This window comes from Falco rusticolus, chromosome 5 (assembly GCF_015220075.1).
Source record: "Falco rusticolus isolate bFalRus1 chromosome 5, bFalRus1.pri, whole genome shotgun sequence".
In the NCBI taxonomy this organism is placed as follows: domain Eukaryota; kingdom Metazoa; phylum Chordata; class Aves; order Falconiformes; family Falconidae; genus Falco; species Falco rusticolus.
In genome coordinates, this window is record NC_051191.1 from 20,564,170 (window position 1) to 20,584,976 (window position 20,807).

The 20,807-nt window shown below is 41.5% G+C and overlaps 1 protein-coding gene across 3 annotated transcripts in view; it reads right to left on the bottom strand.

The window, feature by feature from the left end:
* Positions 1 to 20,807, bottom strand: part of PPP6R2 (protein phosphatase 6 regulatory subunit 2) — a 120,911-nt gene that overhangs the window by 99,383 nt on the left and 721 nt on the right. The window contains exon 2 of one of the 3 annotated variants that reach the window (XM_037388701.1): positions 15,353 to 15,430. The exons of the other annotated variants lie outside the window; for them this stretch is intronic. The gene's annotated coding sequence lies outside the window, so the exon portion shown is untranslated. The remainder of the gene's footprint in view (positions 1 to 15,352; positions 15,431 to 20,807) is intronic. 3 annotated transcript variants of the gene reach the window in all.

Consider the following 20,807-nt stretch of genomic DNA (forward strand, 5'->3'; position numbering starts at 1 on the left):
AAAACTGTTAAGTACAACTCAGGATGAACATGAAGTCATTATGGTTTTTTGAGTTAAACAATAAAGACTGCAGAAGGCCCCATTCACAAGGTCAGGCATAACCAGATAACTAAAAGTAAACTGAAGATTATCTAGTGCAGTTATTTATGGCAATAAAATGCCAAACTGCCAGAAGACACCAGAGCTGTGGCAGAGGAAGAAATCAAGGACAGTGTTTTATTGTCAAATGTGCTGGCTGGAAAGAAGCTGAAGTCTACAATAAATCACTTGCAGAGGTATGGAAGGCTCCCAAAAAGCATCCTACCGTTTCTTACCTAGCATTAATAACAGAAGTGTCACACTGAAGCCCAGTGATTCACAAGGCAGGGGACAGTGTCATTTCAACCAATTTTTCTTCCCCTGCCAATGCAGCATACTGCTCTTTCACACTCCCAAGCTGATACTTTAAATCAGCTATAATCCATTTTAAGAATCTGTCAAGCCACTCAGTAACTAAACAAGCTGAGGAAAGTTGCCAGTTTAATACATAACACCATGCTGTTACCTCACAAGAATTTACATTTTCACTATTTTTATCACCAAGATCTTCCACAGAAATTTGATAATTCGGGTTATTAAGATTTTTTGACTGCACAACTTAAATTGCCTAAAAAGGGCCCAACGTTCCAGAAGAGTTAGCTAAACACCCTCCAAAATGCAGAGCACACTATAAATGTCTCAAGTCATACATCACAAAGTCTGCAGACACACCTGAAAGTCTTCCTCCTGTGACTACTGGAGAAGGGAGACAGAAAGCCATCACCCTGGACCCAGTTTATATCAAAATAGGCACAAGACACTCTTGAGAATCATCCTTGTTTATCCAAGTTCTTGTTCTAGAAAACCATAGCCCATTCACTGCTGCTCCTGCTAAACCACCAGCCTCCTCCCCCTTGCACTCAGCATTGCTGCTGCTCGGAGAGACCAAAGAAAGTTCAGGTAAAATTACAACAAACCTCCATCCACAGTTAAGTACAGTCACTACCACTGTGCCAGCATTATAGGTGGTAAAGAAAAGTAAGCAGATTAAACTCATTCTAGTCAGAATTGTATTTTTTATTTTTAATATACAAAATCCTCAGTGAATTAGAATACTAACATTTGCTCAAATTCTGCAATGCTAAAAAACAACCTCGTTAAACTTTTCAGGTACATTGTGACAAAACAACCCATGCACAGGCTATGTGTAGGGGATGTGGGGACAGAATGAAAACTGTCAGCAACTACAAAATCCCTCGCTAGAAAAAAAATAGAAGTATCACATGGAGCCCAAGGCTGACATGTATTTCTAGAAGACACATAAATGTATAAAAACACTACCTAAAACTTACCATTCTCCTTACTCAAGGCACAAAAAGAGTCAACTTCAGTGAAAACATGGCACACGAGGCAGTCTATAATAACTCCGTCAGAACCTGGAAATACTGAAGCTTCTGTACATTCCACCATTTTCTTTTTGTCATAATTTCTCATGCTTCTCCCACACTTCAGGCCTTGCTGCCAGGAGAGGTCAGGGTCTCTTGTCCTCTATTTTCACCCATCCCATCATTTGCAAAAATAAAAACAGGGCTGTCAGTGGTTCCCATTTATTCGTTCAATAGCACATGCAACGCCTTACATTTGTCACAGTGAGAGGAAAAAGGCACATGAGAAATAATTTAATCCTGTATCCAGTACTTGCCCCAACTAAAACAAGCTTTCTGAATTACAGCTCTACAACAGCTGAAGCCAATCTCTGAATTCACACTACACCATCTCTTCCCTTGTGAGCACCACTGCTCACCTAAGCCCTTGGCGTGCCAGCTTAAGGTGCCAAGGAGGCAGGAAAAATCCAGCAAGGCAGTAAACACCTCAGGCTGGGAGCTGCTCTTATGAATTTAGTGCCCAGGACATCACCAAGCATTCTCAAAAGACTGTGCCAAAAAGGCACAAACTCCTACAGAAGTCTAACAGGACACCAAGCCTAATCAAATGCATGGACAACAAACTACAGTCACGTCATTTTTCTATACATACCCACAGACAATGCAATCTGAACATCATAACTCAGCACTGAATTCATAAACAACCACCAAACAACTGAACTATGAAGACTGCTCAACTTAACTTCCCCAGTCTTAAAAGACTCACGGCTGGGCTTACAAAAACACACAACCTCCACCTCCTTACACCAGATCTGACATCCGTTCAACATGCTAGCAATACAGCTACACCCGGGAACCCCAAGCATATCACCAGTTTTCAAGATTCTTCACTCTTTCCCAGAAGTGCATTTACAGGGTCCAGCGCATAGTAATTTAGTGACCAAACCTGCAAATGAAAGGAGATAAGCCTCACTGGACACCTCATGAAACGACGAGCACTGTCTTGAAAAGTGCTTCAAGTTACTACTCTAATGAACTGTGGTGAATGGCATTCCTGCAAAAGAAAGTCAAAAACTCAGAGTAAAAAAACATGCCACACTGTTTACACCTCTAGAATATCATCCCTGTTCTTGCTTGCTTTTATTGCTAAGAACTGAACAGAAAAATGGAAGAATGTCTTTCTTACTTCTATATAAGCATTTTAGGATGCCACCTGAACAGATGATCCTGTGTAAGATACATGCAAGGTACCAAAATAACAAAAATCCATAAAGAATATGCACAGAAATAATGTTGCAAACAGGGGAAAAGAGAAACATGCTCTTTCCAGAAATCTTACTTCTAAGGTATGTCAGCTGTGCATGTGGCAAAAGCAATGCTCTTTCTGGAATTAGTCATATTGCAAGCAAGGCTCCTGATGTGTACTACCACTTAACACCAACTTAATGATTTTTTAGAAAGGAGCTTCCCAATTATACTGATGACTATTTGCATGCCATTTTCTCTGAAATTCAACTTGCATAACAAGAGCTCTGAGAACATTTCTTTTTGTACTACCAGAGAAACAACTTTTCAGACTAAACGGAAAAAAGTGTCTGGTTCCAAATTCTCCAAGAAGGCTTTGGCAGCCTGCTGCTAAGGAGCACACTCCTAGGCCTCAGGTTTTTGGGAAGCTGGGGTGGGTGGGTGGGTGTGCGTAGACAAAAACAAAAAAGTGTAAAGGAGCACTACTAAGTTGTTTGGTACCTACTAAGAGTTACTGGCTAACCAGCCAGAAGAAATGTGTCTGGCGAGCTCCAAAAGTAGCATGTTTTGCACCAATGAAAAGGCTACAGATCTCCTGGGCAGTCTTTCACATAAGCCTAACGTGCCAGAAGGAATCAGCAATAAGTAAATTTACCAACTATAAAGATGCTTGGTCTCACTTCTGCCATTCTTTTATTACCATTTTAACAAACAAAACAAAACACATTTCTCAATTTAAAAAGATCACTTCACAAACGTCACCCACATACCACATAACACCTCTGCAGAAGAAAAGCTGTCTGGTGACCAGAAGTCTCCCTTCCTAAAGAAAGTCTTCATATTATCCAAATAGGTATTTCAGGTTAAGGAGGAAAAGGACAGGCAGGAACAGGGATAGCGAGGTTGTTCCCAATTTGCTTGCAACTGAAACTGAACTACGGCTGGCAAGTGGAAGGTGAAGTTTCACTGTGTTCCCCCAGTTCTGCACACTGAGTTTGTGCAGAAATCTGACATGTTTCCTTAAGCATTCACAGCCTTCTTCAAGGCTTTTTTCCACTTGCTTCCAGCAGTATCTTAAACCATGTTCTCCTGCTGGAAGCAAGTTCTATTTAGAAATTTTATTGAGATCTCAGAAAATAATTTCAAAGCCTCTATGCCAGCCTGCAGCAGCCACTGAGCACGTTTCCACACCTGAGCCCCTGGAGAGCCAGGGCTACCCCACACTCTGCACAGCCTCAGGAAGGCTGAGAAAAGTGCCAAACTCAGACCTTGCCCAACATTGCAAAACATCCTCCACCACCTCATAGGACTGGGCTGACCCAGAGAGGCCAGGCACCACTACTGCTATTTGTAGATGCAAAAGCATCCACCACCAAACCAAATGGCACACTGATTAGAAGATGCTTCTGGGTGAAGGGCCTGTCCTCCTTATTCCCATTTTCTACATCCTCATTTTCTTCACTTTCCCTCTGACAGTTGGGGCACATTCAGATAGAAAACTCAATTCCTTTTTTCTGTGAAGAGTATTTCCCACCCGAGGTAGCTTAAAAGAAAATCAGCAAGCATATGGACTACCATGGAACCAGTCCATTAAGCCTCATCCAAACCTGAAATTGATACAGAGTTAATTGGCAAATGACAGCACAGCTAATGCTAACTCTGCAAAAGCCAGGAAATACAAAGAAAAAAATACCATCAACCACTCTCTGCAGTACTGACTCTGATCTGGCATGTACTCACTGGGGACATACCGCAAGAACGATTCAGACTGTTTTTGAACAAACAGATGTATGTAAAGAGCAACTGTATTGTTTTATGCACTGTGGTACATCCCACAGAACTGGATGCTGACACTTGCGTAACCCTGGGCTTGCGACAGCTGCACCGACAAGTTCACAGACCATCCTCAGCAGGTGCCAGGGCTCGCACTGCGATAGGAGACAACACACGTGCGTCCAGAAGCATCGTGGACTCTTATGCCAAAACACAATGCAAACAAAGGCAACGGCTTGTCCCTGTTGAGGGCTACAACCCAACAGCGGTCTCAGGGCATGCAATAATCCTGAAGCGATTGCTGCTCTGTACAGTAAAGCTCAAGAGACTCCACAACACAAAGGCATGGCAGCTTCACGCAAATTAAGAGCAGTTATGCACAGCACCCTTTACAGCTTGGCAGCTTTTACCTTGATGAGGACACAAGCCAGCAGTTTCCTGTAACAGTGACAGCCACAGAACAGAGGAGATAGAAGTGTACTTCCAGAGATCATCCAGTCCAACCTGCTGCTTTTCAAAGTGGGGTCAGATGGTACTGGCTGCCCAGGACAGCATCCAGGCAGGTTTTCAACATCTCTAAAGACGGAGACCCCACCACATCTCTGGGCAGCCTGGATTCAGCCACTGTCGCAGTAAAAACATGTTTTCTTATGTTCAGGCATTCTGCCATTATTTCAATTTGTGCCTGCTGCCTCTTGTCCTCTCTGGGTACAACTGAGGACAGCCTGGCTGCATCATCTTCACTCCCCCCACAAGGGATCTACACACACTGATGAGATCCCCCCTGAGCCATCTCTTCCCCAGGATGAACAACCCCAGCTCTCCCAGCCTCTCCTCAAGTGGAGAATGCTCCAATTACTTAATCAACGTTGTGGCTCTCTGCTGGACATTCTCCACTATGTCCATGTGTCTTGTCCTGGGGAACCCAGCACAGGTCCCAGAACTCCAGATGTGACCCCACCAGCGCTGAACAGATGGGAAGGATCACCTATACTGACACACTGGCAACACTCTCCACAATGCACCCCAGAGGGCTGCTGGTCACTTTTACAGCAAGGGAATGTTGCGGGCTCCTGGCCAGCCTTGGGGCCACCAAGATCCGAAGGCCATTCAGTGCAGAGCTGCTTTGCAGCTGCTCACCCCAGGATGTACTGGCAGCACATGGGATTATCCCTCCCCAGGGGCAGGGCTTGCATTATTTCCCTTGGCTGAACTTCATGAGACTGCTGCTGGCCCATTTCTCCCATCTGTTGAGGTCCCTCTGTTGGCACTGCAGGTCTGTTAAGCACTCCTCACAGCTGTGCGTCACACAGCACATCCCAGATGCATTTCCTTTCATCCTTCCAGAAGATGTGCTGTTTTTTATCAAGGGAGAAGTAAGCATGCATCATTCAAAGAGGGAAGAATCAAGCTTTTGAGGATGCAGGCACTTCACAACTGCAGCTCTGCATTGGAGGTGACCAGAACAGTATTATGCATTTAAGAGCAGAAACAAGGAACAAGTTGTTACTGAATCCATTCAGGACAACTGAAGAATGTACTCCAGGCACAAACAGTATCTTTGAAATAACTCTTTCTCCAGTTCCTATCTATCACCAGCTGTTGTGTTTGAAGGGATTTTAGCCTGGACAAACTCATAGAAGTCTTGATGATGTTTTAACCTACACTGCAGAGAGCATGCATCTGATGTTAGCATCTTCTGAATGTATTTCAATACCTCAAGTTCTCTCCACCTGCTAAGGCCCTGTGCACTAACAGCACTCAGCAGTTCCTTTTCTTCTGCTGTTGCACACACCACTTCGGTTTCTTGAGGATTTCACTGCTGTGACCTGTCAAAAGACCTGCAGCTGCTTCCACTACACAGACTACCTGTGTTACAGTATTCTGCATCACACTACTTCCAACTTTTTGGTACTGAAGCATCGATGCTATACAGCTGCTTTGCACAGCCGCACCCCAGGCTGCCATCCCTTCACACCCTACTGCAATTGCCTGTCCCCAGTATGAGGTTCTTGGCTGTCACCTGTTGCCTCTACCTACCGCTGCAGTTCACCATGACCCATACCTCCTGTCCCATCACCATCCTGGCCTCACCTTCCAGCTCCATGAACCCATCACTATCAGCAACCTAACATAGGTGGAGATGGTACAGGATGACAAGCCCCATTCCAGCAGAGCCTGGATGCGGCACCATGCTGCTGAATTACACCCACAATACAGGTAATAGATGACTTACAGCCATCTACTCTTCTTTGGGTTCAAAATGCTCAGAATCTACATTGCAGTCTGTCAGGGGAAGAGAACCACAAGCTACTCATTTTTTTTCTAGAGCTTGCTCTCAACCTCTTTAGAATCCTAATTCAGACTCTTTAGGAATACACTCTCAGTGCTTGTTCCCAAGATGAAACAATGTTGATAAAAAATTTCCTTGTTCATCTTATAACACAGCCAAGATTAAATCAAAGACCTCTATCAATTCCTCTCACATTCACACAAGGCATGAATAACGGTGAAAAACCCCAACGGAGGAAAAAAAAAAAGCTTGCTACATAAATAAATACTACAGCTCAAGAAGTGATTTTTCTAGATTATTATGAAATTATACCTGAGCGGTCTGAGGTTCTCCAGACAACTAAAGCAGGACTGGGGATTTCCTGCCGTATCTAATAAGCACTGGAGCTGCTGAAGCCCACCACTACACGGAGAACAAATAAATCCCTTTCAGGCAGTCACATATCCCCTTCCTACCAGCTACACTTCTCTTGTGAAGTAGCCATCCACAGAGCCACAAGAAGGCAAAAGAAAAAATAGAAAGTTAAAGGCAGGAAATACAGAACGCCTCTTCACCAACATACTTCTTTCTAGCCCACCTAATCTATAATTTGGAAAGACTTAAGACTCCATCACTATGCACTGCTCTAAATTCAAATTGGTATCATGCCTGCCCTTGGTAGTCATGCTATCTTTGATGGTAACAGAAAATTCAAACTTATTACAGAGGAGCCTCTCACCTGAAAGAATGTTCTTCTCTCTAGAAACCTACTTGCAGACACCCTTTGAAAGCCAAGTCTTGGCAGGCTTTACGTCAGTCCCTCATCAAGCATGAAAGTGTCACATCAACCCAACAACAAAAATAGATGTTATGGAGCGTTATCTGACATGCTCCACATGCTTTCATGAGTAATGCTAACATGGATAGGCATTATTTTAAGTACGATCTGTTGCAAGCAATGAAGTCCAAAGCATAAGAGTAAAAGACACAAATCTGTCTTCTATAGGTATAAAGAGCCTTAATCTCCCAAGATCAAACATTTAGGCAAACCTGCTCCAACAGAAACTGTGCCACACAAACTGTAGCTTCTACAACAAAAGACAAAGCACAAAGCCATGAAAAAAACAGAATCCAAGGTTTGGGTCACAGCCTGTGAAATAAATAACAGTTCACATAGCAAACTGAAGTAGGCCTTTTAGGTGTAAGAATGCAATTTTACAAGCAGTAGCTGCAGTAAGATGAGCAACTAAGGTGAGCTGACCGGCTGTCCTTAACACAGCAGCCTGAATGAGTCCAAACCAACCTTCTCTGTTCCCAAACGAAGACCATGCAATGTGCTCATCTTCACTGGAAACAACCAGCTATAGGCTTAGTGAAAATAAAGCCAAGGGACACTGTCTATAAAGGGCTCTCTACAGAACTCTGCAAGAGGCATCGCTGCAGTTTCAGGACACCTTTAAAAGTTGCAGGGCATGAACAAAACAACTATTTTAACATCACAATTTTATATAAATATATTCTGATTCATCACTATTCCCTTTGTTCCCTTCCCTCGGTCATTTGCCCAAACCTTTTTTATAAACTCTGAATAAAAGGCAAAGCAGGACAGACTAGAGTCCTCAGAGTCAATGATGGCTCCAGCAACTGTCCACACACACACCAGTTAGCACGCACATCCCACTGGACATAAAACTCTTATGATCTTGGCAACTTCTGCCAAGCTCTGACTGCACATGTACACATCAAAGTCTCAAGAACATAAAACACAGAAATGAATTACAGCCTTTATTCCCTCCTACAACTAAGCATACAAAATTATAAATTGTCTCTATTGTACTCAGTTAGCTTTGTAGTTAGCTTTTATCTTCATATTGGGGTAACCTAAATACTAGTTTTCACAGGTTTTAAGTATCTTATAGCATGTTTCAGTCTTAGTGAAAAAAAACATGGACTTAGTTTATCAGTATTTCAATACTTCATCTTCCTTCTACCCCCTCAAAGTCTCATAACCTTCAGAGGTGAACAGTCAGTCAGAAGCTTCTGTTTTGTACAGGTGAAGGAAGCATCTCTGGGAGGGGAAAAATATATTTTAAAAAAACAAAAACAAAAAACAAAATAGTATTTTGCCTGTAGGCCACTTTCAGAGCAGAAGGCCAGCAAAGCTTTGTCTGAATGGCAGAATGGCCTGTCAAGGTATTCTGGAGTGGAAATAGCTTCCTCTAGTGAGTGCAGTGCACCCCTGAGCTCCAGCGCAGGCATCTGCTTCTGCCTTCCAAGCTTCAGCTACTTCAAAAAGGAAAAAACAGGCAATCATCCTGCCAAACACAAGCAAATGCCTCCTGAACAATGAGAAGAGTCAAATCTCCCAACTAAAATTTTTCACACTACAGCAACCTGGTATCCCAACCCTGTGGTACCAATTAAGCAAAGGCCAAAATACACTTTATTAATGGCATTTTCAGGAAAGATTCAGTATCTGGATTTTAGTGTTTCAGTACTACTGAATCCAGCACTGTATACTCAGCAACAGTTACACTTCCCAACATGGACACCTGTGCCATACCTGCTGCATACACCCACCCTGCGGGCAGTCCAGCCAGCTCTTAACACACTCCTATTGCCATGGTACCTGCAGCTTCTTTTCCCTTAACAGTTGTCTTTGCAGCATTCTGGCACTGCACTCTCCTGCCACGTTGTTCAGGGTTTGCCTTGTGACTCTCTTGCCCAGCCGCAGCATCAGAAAACAGCAGGGGAAAATCTCTGCCCCAAACCACGCTTCAGAAACTGTATATGACCTTGGAGGGCACGTGTACTACAAGGGGCACTCCCATTGGTGCACAGTCACAGCAAACACATTGGGAAGAAGATGGAAACACTAAACAAAGGATTCTGTTAAACTTCAAATGTTACCATATAATAAAGATGCGTTTCAGCTTCCTGAGAGATTGCTTAGTCCAAGCTGGTGACTGGAAAACACTTAGATATAATTCTCAGTTAAATTTATTCTTAACCAAAATAGTATTTCACCAGTTAGCCAAGAGCCTCCTTTTGTTTTTCTCTTCTGAACTAGCAATATGAATTTCTTCTTTTTTTTTCTTAACATCTAACTGACAAATGAAAGAGACATCTACGTTTACATTCCTTGGACAAAACAGTAAATCACAAGTACTGCAAAGTCTGGTCTACCAGCACAGTAAGGGTTGTGTTGGGTTTTTTCTTTTAATAAAAAACTGCTGTAGGCAAAAAATTATGAAGGCCTGTCTGTTGTACAAATATGCACACAAAATTAAGAGCTACTTCTAATTATTCTATGCTTCTGAAGTTTCCTAATAAAGAGATGATATCAAGAAGTACTTTGTTTTGATGATCAACTTTATCCTCATCTAGTATCTAGTTAAACAGCCTTCTAATTGATGCCCTACCCCATGCTAAGGACAAAAGTTGCACGACTTCTTTATTTAAATGTTACATTTTTAATTAAATTCAACACACCCAGCCAAGGAAGGAACTGCAGTGCTTCAAAAAATGCAGGAAAAAGCTAGACAGAAAAATATACCAAATGCACTGTGAACATAAGTGCACACAAAAGGTGGGGTTTTTTCTAGGTAAATCAAAAGCGTATGGAACTAAGCACACACCAAAGAAATAAACTCCACAGCCTAGCAGCTTCACATTATCTATAAGGGCATAGGTATCCCGATTTTTACCCTGCACTTCACTCAATCACTAATAATTTAACAAGATGACTAGTCAAATATTTTCAGCTACTACTCTCCATTTACATTGTCTCCCCCATGAAAGCAGGGCAGCAGCATCTTCAAGGAACCCCAGGGGGATTTCTGTGCTTCACTTTAAAGATCAACCTTTAAGTGTAAGATTTGCAACTTGATTTGAATATTAAAAAGCTAACACGCAATCATTATTAAACAAGCAAAACAAAATCATGGGGTTTTTTTAAGTGTTGATTTACATCTCTTGCAGGACTCCTCAGACACTCCACTCCTCATTCCCTTGCACTGCTTACATTAGTAAACAAGACTTTGATGCCACTGAGACTGTTTACTACATGTTGTTTAAGCAACATATTATATTTTTTCCTGGATCACCACAGTTAAAACCTTCAGAAATAATTATTATTAATTAGATTAGCATCTCAGAAGTAAGATGCTGGCGTTTACTGGGGCACACAGCACCTTTTTTCAGAAAACCCAGTTTGTTGAAGTCATTTACCACATTGATCTACAGACCCTAGGTATTTTATTTGTTGCCGCACACACAGAATAAGGCATTACTACAAAAGAAACATCATTCCGCTCAGACTATTAGATAGCAAAGCAGAAGCATTTGCAAACTAACATTTCCTGTTGTGCTTTACAAGGAGATCAAGAGCTGTACATTTCAGATACATCTATTTTATCGGTATCACGATGTCCTCAAATGAGCAAGAAAAACAACTGCTTACATTCCTTTAATGGTCCTTTATACAAATTCAAAGCTTCAAAAACGCATGTGCCTTTATCTACGTAAAAACAGTTCAGCCTTTTGCATGCTGCAGTTTTTACCAGAATATTCTGACATTGCCCTGTGCTACCAAGCAAGCTACATGCAAACAAGGCATAGTATCGCTTTGCCAAAACCGTAACAAACCAGAGCCTTACAACAGGATATTAAACAACATATATTTTCAATTTCCTTCATCTTCCAGGACATCATATAGACACAGTCCACACAAAGTTTAAGTAGTTCTACAGTTAAAATGAATACTAAGACACTTCAGAAGAAAAGAAAAAAAAATAATCTTATGTATGACAACGGACCACCAACCTGTTTCCCCTGCACAGCACCACCTGAATTGTATTTATAGGCTAAGCTTCACTCGTCATAAAACATCTTAAAAGGAAAACAATCATTTGGAAGTCTCAGACTCACCCTTCAGAGTTCAATGGGCTTTACCCGGACAAATAAATATTAAAGCTCAGGTTGCTCTTCAAATCACAAACCAGAATCACGTGATCATGATTTTAGGCCACAGTTTGCCATATATTTAAACCTGCACTGCTAAAAAAAAAAAAAAGTTTTCCTTTTTTCTGTTAATACTGGATGGAAAATTTCAACTGGATCACTCCCGCAAAATGCTTCACAACATTGCTGCACAAATGCTTGTGCCAGCCAGGAGGGAGGGCAGAAAAGGGATGAATGGGTATGAGCAGCAGCAAGAAGCGGATAGATTTTCAGCAGTAGTGCCAGCTTAAATGCATGTCAAATTATGGCTTTAATCACACATTCTAAGAAGTCATTCACACTGTAACTAAATGGCCTTAATCATAATCCAAAACACTAATAAAAAGCACTAAATCTGTAAAAGAAAAAGGTGAAGATTTCACGTGACTGAAAAGAATGACATTTATTTTTCCAAGATTAATAAAGACTTCTAGGGATCGTTATAAACTTTGGGAAAATAAATTACCATCAATCTTGCACAAAAGATCATCAGTAGGTACTCTTCATCTCTATAAATACCTCAGAGAATGCAAATTATGATCGCTACAGGAATAAAGTATCATCTTAGTGATCATCTCTGACTACCATAAAACTTTTTGTTCAAGCTTGCTTGGTGTTGCAACTAAATATTGTTACAAGGAGTCATGGCAAAATATTAATTTGCATATAACACTCCAAATCTATTTGAATAATAATTCCCAAGTTGGAAATTGAGTTTTAAGCAAATCACACTATAAGCAGCAGAAATGTCTGCCCCGTTGTTGCAAAGCCAAGCATCCTCTCCAGTGCCGAAAGCACTTGCCATTGTAATATTCACAGAGCACCCAGCATCTCAGTGGGTCTCACCAGCAACCCTGCTCAAGTGAAATATCTTCCAGTTAATTTACAACCTGACCACTATGAAGAATACAGAAGACTACTGGTCCTTTCTAAAGACAAGAGTTCCTTTTGCTTTCTACAAATTCTGGAGGTGTGATATGTTGAGGTTTTTTCCTCAGCTGGAAAATGCCATAGTGACATTTTAAATAATGCTCTTGTTGTTTCTATATCTGAAGAGCAAGATAAAGCACCATACTAAGAGATGTCCCTCCCAATTTAGCAAGCCAGTACATTTACATGTGCCATACAATGCTGTACAGAGATACCAGCTCAAGTTTCAAAAACAGGGAAGGCACATCGGTGCTGCACTGAGCCAGAGGCGAGGCAACAGGACTCCCACCTCTACAACTCGTCCATAGATCTCTCTGCATCGCATTCAGCCACATGGTGCAGGCATAACGTCAGGAGCCTAAGCTAAATTTCCCTCCACTTCTGCATCAGTCCAAGTAAGAGCAAAGAAGTGGTAAGGGAAAGGGAAGCTTCCTAGGGCTTCAATTATGAAATACCACTGTAGAGAAACAGTTTGTGGCATTCAGTCCCCGACAGCAGGCAGCATCTGCTGCCTCGGAATGAGGTACAGGAAAGACAACGTGGGGCTACAGGAGCATGAGGAGGGTCTTCTCTCAATCCCATGAGTATACTTCACAGTGTATCAAAGTAGTGTTCATCATTACACATAAACAAATGTTCTCCCCTCTTATTTAACACATAAAACACAGTAACCCTTGGCCTAATCAATATCCCTGACATCAAGCTTGACAAGTTACATACACACCAAAAACTGTGAACAAGAAATACATTTAGAACTCCACACATAATATCAGACTTCCCCTTGCTTTATTAAAATATAGCACATTACCCAGTATGGTTTTTATCTTCTCTGCCCTGCTATTTTCTTTAATCACATACCTCAAAATTGTCTTTAACAGTAACACACATAATATTTTGCATTTTCAGGCATAGCATCCATTCCAATAATTACACTTCCAATGCTATTTTGGCTTATTACTTCACACACTGAGATGAATTTTCACAGACCTTTCATCAACACTGTCCGGTCTTCCCCCATCTCTTCCCCATTAGGCAGCCAGAGTCTAAACCGGCCAACAAATTGTAGTGACTCCCTTCCAGCAAGAACTGCCTTTCATATTAAAGCTTAAAGGCATAGGTCAGTGGAAGATTGTTTCTTTTTATCAACTGCCTTTGAGATCTTCCTGCTTCTCCAAACACTAGGTCTGTTGTTTGGTTGTCAGTGATTTGGTAAAGTTTCTGCTTTTCCCGAAATAATATATTCATGACCAGGGCACAGGCAACCACCTCTACCAACAAACCACAATTACGCAACAGTATTTTCCTCACATGGCAAATGTCTACTAGGTGATCCTGTTTCACTTCACAGTTCCTTGTAAAAACTCAAGCATATATCCAAACCACAAGTATACACTAATATTTCTACTTGCTGTTCTCTTCTAGGACTAAAAATAAAAGTTTTGTTCTTGGGAACTGCACCACTTCATTCCAACATTTTCTTCCAGGTATTTTATAAAACAGCACTTACAAGCTCACTTCAATTGAGCAAAAAATTTCACTCGTGAAAAGTGAAGATGAAGCTGTGAGGTTTTTTTCTGCAAGACACAACATTCCTTAGCAGTGCTGTTATTTAAAATGGAGGGGAAAGACAGGACTGGAAAGGCCACGGATACACTGGATGAAGGCTGCCACACTGAAAGCACCACAGATATGAACACTAATTACTTGTAACAGTTATTTTATAGGGACTACAGTTAGTAAGAACAAAGATGACAGAAGTAACAGGAAAAACAGAAGTAATGAAATTAGCTGCCTATTTTGTAAGAGGAAACAGTGGGTACAGTGTAACATCAATGAAATCAAACATGCATTTGTTCCTGGCATCCCATCCCTAAAACATTACATGCCTGTCTGCAAAATTTGGCATCCTCAAGCCCCTTCATATTTTTGTAAACTACTCTGCTACTTCATCCTTGAGTCTTCACAAAACTCAGGACATATAGCAGTCTCTAAGACTGGTCATAATTAAATAGTCTTTAGAGAGAGTACAAGGGGAAAACTCAGTATTTTACATTTACTAAAACAGTGAAAAACTTCTTTTCAGCTTAGAGTCCTCTTCATACTAAGTACTGAAGAGATATGGAGAAATCCTGTCTTCTGCACCATGGAACTTTCTGCTTATTCATGACCCCAGCTAGGCAGAAAACACTACATAGCCAGCTACTCCACTGGGTAGCATCCGTACATCTCAAAGAGAATCTGGAAAATCAACTGTGCTGGTCACATACATGACAAAAACTTAAGTTTGTTTTATTCTATTGATTTTAAATAGATAACCATATGATTCTGGATCATTTATAGACACTGCTTTCAACCTCAAACTTATCAGTCAGCTATGAAAGAGGAAGGAGATTCATCAAGCAGAGCTATGGGCACTGCACACCGCAAAACGTATCTAATGTCTCATTCACCTCACAATCCATCGAGGGTGTGAAGGCAACCTCACTAAGGTCCCCATCAGAATCTTTGCCTATCAAGTTGAGTATTCTGCAGCAGGATCTGTCTCACCTAACATGTAGATATTTATACTATGGATGACTAACCTGAATTAGTCACCCAGACTCCCTTTGCAGTAGAAGAGAAACGAGCACTTCTACAGCAAAACTCAGCTCTATTTTGGACTTCTGCATCAAAAGCAAGTAAGCATGTTTCTCTCCATTGACTAAAAAAAGGAATCCTAAATGGTTACCTCAGAAGCAGGCATTTACATCATAGATGTGCAAACTTCGGTGAGAGGTCTCCAGCCCCTTGAAAGTGAAGGCAGAGTCTGAAACACAACGTTGGGGGGGGGTAGGCTTAGAAAGTCATGGAAGACATTTAAAAAGATAAGATCAAATAAAATGTTGGATATACCACGAGCAATGTAATGCTAAAAAGTGATATAGTAAAGGACTGGGAGAATGCAAAAGTAGTAGAAAACCACTGAGCACTAAGAAAAACAATCTCCCATATCAAATTAAAAAAAATAAGGATAACATGCAACAGAACTAAGTTGTAATCCATCATTAAGTATTTTCTAATTTGTTAAATAGAGTGCTGATTGAGCATCTGTTGACTGTTAATCGGGTACTCTGGCTCAGGAACTGAGGTTCTGTGACTGAGGATGACCTGGATATTCTATTTACTAAGCTTAGCTTGATTTATTCCAACATGGAATCACAGCTTTTGTTAACACTTTTTTTTTGTTGTTGTTAACACTGCTGCAGCCCCACTACTCCCAACCCCTTCATATTTAAACTGCCCAGCAGATGTTCCAACAGCAGTGCTCATCTGTTCAGAAAAATAAACCAGCAAAAAACAAACAGGGGAAGGGAAGGTAGTCTTCTGCCAGACTGCCTCCCTGCAAGTACAGAACCAGCACTAACACAAAGGGACAAACCAGGAAAATGTTGCACAACAAATTTAAGATTAGTTAAACTGAACCACACCCTATTTAAATCCAGACAGCAAGAGACCTGCTCTTTCTACTCTTATCCTTCCTGGGTCATGCATTCCTCAATCCTCCCTTGTGTCAGTGTTGTTTATGCAACTACACATCAAGCTGGTTGAGGAAGCTGATCCAGCTGAAAACTGCTCCCTCCAAGAAGGGTCAGCACTCAGCCCACTCAGCTTTCTGAGGTGCCATACCACACAAATATTAATGCCGACACATGGCAACCTGGACTCGGGCCCATTGATGTCGCTGTGGAACTGCGCCCTTAGTCCTCTGGCTCAGGCAGACAGAATACAATTTGCAACCTGTTAGCTTATAGTCTCAATTATCCTTCTAAAAAAAAAATTAATCTGTCTTAACATAAAAGAATTACATTAAATGGTATACCAGAGGATCTTTTGAACAAAGAAAATGAAAAGTAAACATCTAAAGAAACACAACCTTTCTCATCCCACCCCACCGCACATGAAAGTGAGAAGCTGAAAACAATCTATAGGTTTTGCATGACTATAAGGAATGAAAAGAAAGGAAGAAATTGCTATGCAGAAGAGAATCTAAGTCGCTTATCACAAAATGTCAAGGAATACCCATCATGCATTTTCTCAGCTAACATAATTAAGTCTACTGTAGAGAAATCAAAGACAAAACTGAAACTGAAGTATCCTGTGTTCTATTTCCTTCTTCCTTCCTGTAGGCTGCAGCAAGAAAGCCCATCTCCACTACTGTAGTCTTCACACTTTTTTGTCCTTCTCCCAGTAAGCAATGCCAGTTTTTTGCTATTGCTTCTTTTTTTTTTTTCCTGCTATTGCTCCTAATTCTACCCAGCAAAATCAGAATCAAAGTGACTTAAGAGATACCAGTGTCACTGCAGGCCACAATGCTCTGAATATCAGCAAACTGCAGAACTGAAATAAAATAAAATAAAATAAAATAAATAGAGACAACTAGCATAGGCATACCGGAAAGAACAGCAGACATTGCCAACTGAACACAAACCTTGAATTCACACAATCAATATGTTTGGAAAGTTTTCTTTGCAAACCATGCAGATTGCCTACTGTGCCACCTACCAAAACAAAAGGTGGTGGAACTTTCTTATTTTGCCTAGGCAAGGAAACTTACTCTGCCCATTTGGCTCAAATAACTTCTTGAACTTTGCCATTTAACCATAATGTTATTTTCCTATGCCTTCCGGTTTCCCCTTCTGTCCAGATAAGATTGTGTCCTTAAAGCACCACACACGCCTGAGGCACGGCCATTCCCCAGAGAGCTTACAGCTCAGGCCCAGAACAAGAAACCAGGTAGACATAAAGAGAAATTGAGAGGGGAAAATTAGTAACAGTCAGCAGTTACAGCTCAACAGCTGCAGAGCTTCCATGCTCAGGCTAATGATTTTAACTTCCTTCTTTTGACATTATGTTCTCCTAAGCTGGCTCATCCTAATTTTGCTGACAACCCTCTTTCTGAAGCTCAGTGCCACATGGAGCTTGGTTTGAAGCAAACCCTGCCAAAGATGACAATTTTAGTTAGGCTTTAGGCATTGCTATGTAGCCATTTATTATTGTAACTACTTGCACTGTCTCAGCTTTATCTAGGACTAAATGGCATTAATAAGCAAAAAGATAGAACGTCACTGTTAATTTAGCCAGTAATGTCAAACTTCCCATTTGCAGACCTGATCCAAACGCCATGTATGCCACGTGTGTTGCATTCAAATTCCACCAAAACCTGAGCTTTTTTAATCTGAGATTTTAAACCTTAGCTATGAAAGCTTCATTTCCCAAGATAACTAATATTTATTTGCCCGAGCTTCCCCCCATACCAGAGTTAACAGGCAGGTAAAAATAGCCAAGGCATGTAATAATAATGTCAATATTGGTTATTGCACTGCTGACTGTTTAGTAGATTAAAACCAGGAGCAGAGAAGTCCATCACAGGGGGAGGGGAGGATGGTGGGAGGAATACAGATGCCCAGAGGGAAAGAGAGAAGTGCAATTAAAGAAACAAGCACCCTAAAAACATAGCAGCGGACAGAAAAGACAACATACTTTTGCTTCTAATAATATTGAATCAAAGAAGACACTTCAGTTCCTTTGTTGCTACTATTGGTCACACAGAGGCCACATTCTTTCCCTGATCCTTACATAAACCCACTGACATCTGTAGATTTTCCGTGAAAAGGAGGTAACAAACAGTCAAACCGATTCCCCAGCCCATAAAACGTAATTAAGAACAGAACTGTGTTACCCTATAAATAGGGCTAAGAGTGAAAGACTGCTGCTCTCAACTGTGGCTCCATATTTGACTGCTCAGATGGAGAGCTGACATCATTCATTAATACAGTCTATTAACTCTGCTCTCCTCAACTAGTTTTTCAGTGATTTTGCATCCAGCAAAACAAGACCTCCCACAAGTACTCCTCCCTATAAAGTTCTCAAAAGTTCTGTCACCCACTCAGTTCCTACTTAGCTCTCAACTCGCTGACCTCATCTGTTTCTCCTGTGTCATTTACACCCAAGTTTCCCAGTTATTCTTGTCACTCTACTATTGTTTCAGAAATATTTACTATAACAAGATACTCTTCTATTTCTTGGCATTCCAGTTCGCCCATTTTTATGGCTGAGCTTATTACACTGTTCTAGCTACTGCCCTTCAGGCACTAACACTTTAGACTCCAAGCCACTGTGTTAAGAAAACATACTACTTGATTATGTACATGAAGTCATTTTCCCTAACATATAATCTACAGCTCTTACACTTACACTTCTACACACCTTATTAGCAGGAACACAGAGTTAAGAAAGCTCATTTCTGTTCCCCAGCCCTGAACTCTCCTTAAACATAACACCTTTCCTTCCTGAAATTCTTCCATACCACTGACATCCTACTGTATCTCAGGGAAGAACAGTTTTGGTTTCCCTTTGACACCTTAGCTGATAGCCAATAAAACTCAGGGGAGAACACAAATGAAGTGTTCCTTCCACAGAGCATGGAAAAACATGATCAGCTACACCTGGGGATATCTCCCTACCAAAGAGGAGGGGAAGCGTAACTAAACAATTCCTCCTTCTAACTCAGGATCTCGCTATTTGGGAACAGTGCGAATTTAATTCACTCCAGCTGACTCCCAGTCCAACCAGCAAACTGTGAGGCGGGGGGGGGGGGCAGGAGCCCCACACAGAAGCACTGTTGGCCCATCTGCAGAAGGGGTCCACAAGGGCTGTAGCCATCCCTCATTGGGAAGCACTGCAAAACAGGCTACACCACTTGTGACAGCAGCCTGGAGTTTTCTAAAATAATTTTAAGCCCATGGACCAAGGATACTCACTTACTAAGAAAAAAAATCTAAAAACCCAAAACATAAGCTCTTAACAATAGTTTTCTTTTCTGACAGCCTCCAATTTCTTAACTACCAACTTAGAAATTCAACCTGTTCCTCCTGCAACACAACCAAGCCTTTACTGAATTCCAGATTCAGAAGAACGCTTCAGTGCTCCCTGCCAGCCCCAGAACAGATGCTTGACATCAGCCACTCTCTCACAAGTCTGGAGGTTTGCAGGTACCTCCCAAAACCTCAATGCAGTTTTCTGCACCACCTGTCTGATACCGTTCTGCTCCAGACCAAGCTCTTCCCAGAAAGCTGCTGCAGCGTTACAAATTTTTCACTATTTCTAGACAGGACGTTGTCCTAGGTCCCTGGATTTGCAACATAATACGAAGTACAAAAGTCACAAGAAATGTCTGCATACTGAACACATGAAAAACAAAGTAGGCCTTCACTTTCAAACCATTCTGTTCTTATCCGATAGTCAGTCGTCTTCTCCTGAGCAAGCGTTTATTGCTATCACTCAAACCAGTACAGATCATTGTGTGTTCCTATTGCACATTCCAAAATTTAACTTTGCTTACCATGATATCACTATTGGTTGCTATGGAAATTGCTATACTACCATCCACCAGATTTTTTTTACCACTGAAGCATTTTTGCAGACTGTTTGCTTTTAAGTATCAGAGTAATAAGAGAAATCATAAATGTTCATTCTCCCATCATTCTTAAAACAGTGCTTTGTAACAAAAAATCTGCTAGTAATTGATTACGTGCTTGGCTTCAAAAGTGTAGCTCTGGACAGGACTGGAATGACAACCTTCTCCTTTGTTTCTTGAGAGAGAAAATAAGTGTATCATAAAAACAAGCTTTAGTTTTCAAAATACTAAGTGGGAGAGACCAAGATACAAGAAATATATGAGGCCTCTCCAAGTTCTCTCAGTTTCTCTTTTTCACTTCCTAGTTTGTTGGGTTTTTTAACTTGTGCAAAACAAGGCCTTCGAATTAAGAAGGGAGCCCTTGTCGGCCTCTTCAAGAAAGCATCTTTCTGTAAAATTATGTGTTGTAGTGATTCTGTTTGCTGCTACAACTCCTACCCCAGTTTCTGTCAGGACAGGGACATTTATTTTTACATATTGCACAAGCCAAGCTGACAGGGTCCCTCGCCCAGGCTCCAGGCCCTGCAGCCCCGAAGCCAGCAGGTCCCCCCAGGCACCTGACCCCCACCTCTGACCTTGCCACCACCACCTCTCCCAACAGCTTCAGCAATTACCCCCTGGCCAGGCATGAGTCACGAACACCCGAATCCCCACGTTCCCATTACCTGTTCCCACCAGGTCGACGTCCCCGTGACCCCCCCCCCCCAAAAAAAAAAGATACCCAAAG